Source organism: Oikopleura dioica, chromosome PAR, assembly GCF_907165135.1.
Source record: "Oikopleura dioica chromosome PAR, OKI2018_I68_1.0, whole genome shotgun sequence".
NCBI classification, from domain to species: Eukaryota; Metazoa; Chordata; class Appendicularia; order Copelata; family Oikopleuridae; genus Oikopleura; species Oikopleura dioica.
In genome coordinates, this window is record NC_137293.1 from 122,501 (window position 1) to 127,500 (window position 5,000).

General features: G+C 47.9%; 3 non-coding genes across 3 annotated transcripts in view; all 3 read left to right on the forward strand.

Annotated features, from left to right (window-relative positions):
* The first annotated feature begins 1,473 nt into the window (after positions 1-1,473).
* LOC145706242 (small subunit ribosomal RNA) lies at positions 1,474-3,288 on the forward strand. Its single transcript, XR_014134677.1, has one exon. It is a non-coding gene; the product is annotated as a small subunit ribosomal RNA (ribosomal RNA).
* Positions 3,289-3,562: 274 nt separating this feature from the next.
* LOC145706227 (5.8S ribosomal RNA) lies at positions 3,563-3,716 on the forward strand. The gene has a single exon (XR_014134665.1). It is a non-coding gene; the product is annotated as a 5.8S ribosomal RNA (ribosomal RNA).
* A 198-nt stretch (positions 3,717-3,914) lies between these two features.
* Positions 3,915-5,000, forward strand: part of LOC145706248 (large subunit ribosomal RNA) — a 3,620-nt gene continuing 2,534 nt past the window's right edge. Inside the window, exon 1 of the ribosomal RNA XR_014134681.1 lies at positions 3,915-5,000. This exon is cut by the window's right edge and continues 2,534 nt beyond it. This is a non-coding gene — a ribosomal RNA (large subunit ribosomal RNA).

Consider the following 5,000-nt stretch of genomic DNA (forward strand, 5'->3'; position numbering starts at 1 on the left):
CTCGAATGAGCTAGGAAGTCATTTTTTGCATTTTTGGCCACTTTCCGACTATTTTTTAAGTTTCCAAGATTTTTCGATTTTTTCATACTTAGACAAAATTTTGACCGAAAAAAAAGTGCGGCACGGGAGGCTCGACTCTTAGATAAAATTTCGGCCGAAAAATTTTTCACCCAAAAACTCCCATGTCGGGTCCGAAATGGCGTGCCGGGCCGTATGGATGAGCCCTACCAAGTGAGCAGGTCATGGCCGACCTGATCACTATCCACCCGAAAACTCCCATGTCGGGTCCGAAATGGCGTGCCGGGCCGTATGGAAAACTCCCATGTCGGGTCCGAAATGGCGTGCCGGGCCGTATGGATGAGCCCTACCAAGTGAGCAGGTCATGGCCGACCTGATCACTATCCACCCCAAAACTCCCATGTCGGGTCCGAAATGGCGTGCCGGACCGTATGGATGAGCCCTACCAAGTGAGCAGGTCATGGCCGACCTGATCACTATCCACCCCAAAACTCCCATGTCGGGTCCACTTTTTTGAAAAAAGGCGGCCTGTCCCACGGGTTCTCGGGTACCGAGTGACCAAGTATAGCTAACTCGAGAACCGCTTGCTGCGCGAAGACGTTGAAGAGCTCATCTGAAAGCCCGTCAAAAATGACGCCGAATGAGACCCCGCACTCTAAAATCGGACTTCGGAGACAAAAGTTATGAGCAAAAAATCGAATTTCCCACTTTTGACACTCGCATTGAAAAGAGCGCGTGAAATTACCCCGAATTAGCTAGGAAGTCATTTTTTGCATTTCTGGCCACTTTCCGACTATTTTTTAAGTTTCCAAGATTTTTCGATTTTTTCATACTTAGACAAAATTTTGACCGAAAAAAAAAGTGCGGCACGGGAGGCAAATCGCGACACTTTGAAAAATTCGAAAAAAAGTTAACCCTCGAAGCATTTTCACGACATATATAGGGGACCCCCTCTCTGAAGCTGGATGTCATACATAGCTTACTTCGCTTGATCCATACGGATTTGGGCAGAAACGGCGAAAATTGGCTCCGGCGCGTTCGTTTTGTGGCTCCGAGTGGGTCACCTTTGAGGGTAGTAGGGCGTTTAGCATAGCAATCGACGCGTCTCGGCGCGGTGAATCTGTTACGCTAGGCGAAAATGAGCTAGTGGGTGATAGAAGCGAGTTGTGGATGAATTAGTCTTCCGTGCGGCCTCAGAGCGCGCTGATTGAAACTCTTTGAGTTTCAACACTCGGCGTGTCTGCGGTGCGGCGCTTGGTAACAATGACTATCATTTTGAGGCGAGTTCTCTCGCCACAGCAGACTCAATGCTTTTAGCATTCAATAGTAAATTAGGGTGATTGCAACTGAGCAACACTCGCTAGTGAGGCGTTGGGGCGCGCGGCGCTAGTCGAAGCGCGTTTCCATCGTCAGTGTTCAGCGCTTTTCACAGGGCGCTGGTACACTTTAAATAGCTATCTGGTTGATCCTGCCAGTAGTCATATGCTTGTCTCAAAGATTAAGCCATGCATGTCTAAGTACGGCTCTAGTACGGTGAAACTGCGAATGGCTCATTAAATCAGTTTTGGTTCATTTGATCGTGAAAGTTACATGGATAACTGTTGTAATTCAAGAGCTAATACACGCTAAGAGTGTCGCTCTCTGGGCGGCGCGCTTTTATCAGACCAAAACCAATCACCTTCGGGTGTTCATTGTGGTGAGTCTGGATAAACTAGCTGATCGCATGGTCTCGAACCGGCGATGGATCATTCAAGTGTCTGACCTATCAACTGTCGATGGTAGCGTATTGGGCTACCATGGTTGTAACGGGTAACGGAGAATTAGGGTTTGGTTCCGGAGAGGGAGTCTGAGAAACGGCTACCACATCTAAGGAAGGCAGCAGGCGCGCAAATTACCCATTCCCGACTCGGGGAGGTAGTGACGAAAAATAACAATTCAAGACTCTTAACGAGGCCTTGAAGTTGGAATGAGTACACTTTAAAACTTTTAACGAGTAACTATTGGAGGGCAAGTCTGGTGCCAGCAGCCGCGGTAATTCCAGCTCCAATAGCGTATACTAAAGTTGTTGCGGTTAAAAAGCTCGTAGTTGGATCTTGGAATGTGTTCAAGCGGGTCAGCTTCTGGCTGTTCGCTGCTTGACGTGTTCTTCTATTTGGTTTTGGTGCGGTGCGCTTAACTGCGTGTCGCTCCCGGCCGAAACGTTTACCTTGAAAAATTAGAGTGTTCAAAGCAGACCTGTTTGAGTCTGAATATTCGTGCATGGAATAATGAAATATGAATTCGGTTCTATTTTGTTGGTTTTCGGATCTCGAGTTAATGATCAAGAGGGACAGACGGGGGCATTCGTACTCTGCCGTTAGAGGTGAAATTCTTGGATCGGCGGAAGACGCGCAACTGCGAAAGCATTTGCCAAGAATGTTTTCTTTAATCAAGAACGATAGTCGGAGGTTCGAAGACGATCAGATACCGTCCTAGTTTCGACTGTAAACTATGCCAGCTAACGATCAGACAGAGTTCTCTACGACTTGTCTGGCAGTTTCCGGGAAACCAAAGCGTTTGGGTTCCGGGGGAAGTATGGTTGCAAAGCTGAAACTTAAAGGAATTGACGGAAGGGCACCACCAGGAGTGGAGCCTGCGGCTTAATTTGACTCAACACGGGGAAACTCACCCGGCCCGGACACAGTGAGGATTGACAGATTGAGAGTTCTTTCTTGATTCTGTGGGTGGTGGTGCATGGCCGTTCTTAGTTGGTGGAGCGATTTGTCTGGTTAATTCCGATAACGAACGAGACTCTGGCATGTTAAATAGTCGCGGAAGTGCGTATGCACTTGCCGAATTGACTTCTTAGAGGGACTAGTGATTTTAATTCACACGAGATTGAGCAATAACAGGTCTGTGATGCCCTTAGATGTTCGGGGCCGCACGCGCGCTACAATGAGTCGATCAACGTGCGTATATTTCCAAGGCCGAAAGGTCGAGGTAATCCGTTGAACCCGACTCGTGCTAGGGATAGGGACTTGTAATTGTTTCCCTTGAACGAGGAATTCCCAGTAAGCGCAAGTCATCAGCTTGCGTTGATTACGTCCCTGCCCTTTGTACACACCGCCCGTCGCTACTACCGATTGAATGGTTCAGTGAGATAATCGGATAGGTAACTCGGTGAGCAGCAATGTTTACCAAGCATACATAGAAGACGATCAAACTCAGTCATTTAGAGGAAGTAAAAGTCGTAACAAGGTTTCCGTAGGTGAACCTGCGGAAGGATCATTACTGGTCTTCGATCATTGCGCTTCGTGTGCTCTGATTTGAAACTCAAACTTTGCCTAGCGAGGGTTGTCACTGAGATTCATTTCGAGGTACTTCCCTTTGCCAAAATTTCCACCGGAGACAGTGCGTTCGCTTGCCTTTGTGTGAGTGAGCGCGTGTATCTGTCGCCGGTGCGCTTTTCATTTTACTAGTGATATACATTGTGTGCAGCTATGGATAGCACTATTTGTAGAGCTTCAAGTGCTTGAGACTTTTAATTGAAAAATTTTTAATGAAAAAGTCTTAGCGGTGGATCACTCGGCTCATATGTCGATGAAGGACGCAGCTAAATGCGAGAATTAGTGTGAATTGCAGGACACTTAGAACATCGAAACTCTGAACGCAAATTGCAGGTCCAAGTCTGACTTGGGCCAACGTCTATCTGAGGGTCACTATTACATCTACCACAGTGTGAATGCATTGTGAATATACGGGTGTGCGTTGCGAGCAATTGCGACGCTCGCCTTAGATTGAATTGAAGTTTACAGCTCGGCGCGCTAGCGTGTGCATGGGTTGACCAATTTTCTTTCAGAATGAGTGTCACCAATTGTACACGCGTTTATACAGTGCAATCGTAGCGATCAACTTTTTGACCTCAGATTAGTCGAGAGCACTCGCTGAATTTAAGCATATTATTAAGCGAAGGAAAAGAAACTAACAAGTATTCCCCCAGTAATGGCGAATGAACAGGGAAAAGCTCAAAGCCGAATCGCTTTGTTTTTGGAGCAGGGCGCTATGTGGCATATAGCTCGAGCAATGGGTGAGTCGTGCGAGTTTAAGTACATTTGAATGTGTCTCTACCATAGCAGGTGTGAGTCCCATCTGACGAGCGCGGCAAGCTAAAGCGAGAGCTTAGAGTCGGGTTGTTTGGGAATGCAGCCCTAAGTGGGTGGTAAACCCCATCTAAAGCTAAATACTGATATGAGACCGATAGCAAACAAGTACCGTGAGGGAAAGTTGAAAAGAACTTTGAAGAGAGAGTGAATAAGTACGTGAAACCGTTGAGGTGCAAACGCAAGAGTTTCTGAAAGCGCGACGAGATTCAGCTGGCGCAGCAATGGGTCAGTGTACTTTTCGTCGTGCAACGGTGAGATGGGTTGTTGGTGCGTGATAAGCCGATTGAAAAGGTAGCTCTCTTCGGAGAGTGTTATAGTTCAGTCGAGTGATGGCCGCATCGACGACTCAGGAGGGCTTGGCTGCGCTTCGGTGCGACTCGGTGTGCTCACGTCGTGCGTTTAACTGCTGGAGACTCTGCTGAGTGTCTGGCGACTTGCGTGCGGCGAAAGGGTGCATGCGGAGATCTATGCCAAAGTGATCTTCACTGTGAATCACTCTTGTGACCCGTCTTGAAACACGGACCAAGGAGTCTAACACTCGCGCGAGTCATTGGGTTTACGAAACCTAGAAGGCAGAGTGAAGGTGAATGTAGGTTAGATCAGTGTGTGTTCGCACGCGCTGCGCATAACCGCCCGATGCGAGAGCTTTTAAGTTCTGTGTCGCGGAAGAGCGTGCGTGTTGGGACCCGAAAGATGGTGAACTATGCTTGAATAAGTTGAAGCTAGGGGAAACCCTGGTGGAGGGCTGTAGCGATTCTGACGTGCAAATCGATCGTCAAATTTGAGTATAGGGGCGAAAGACTAATCGAACCATCTAGTAGCTGGTTCCCTCCGAAGTTT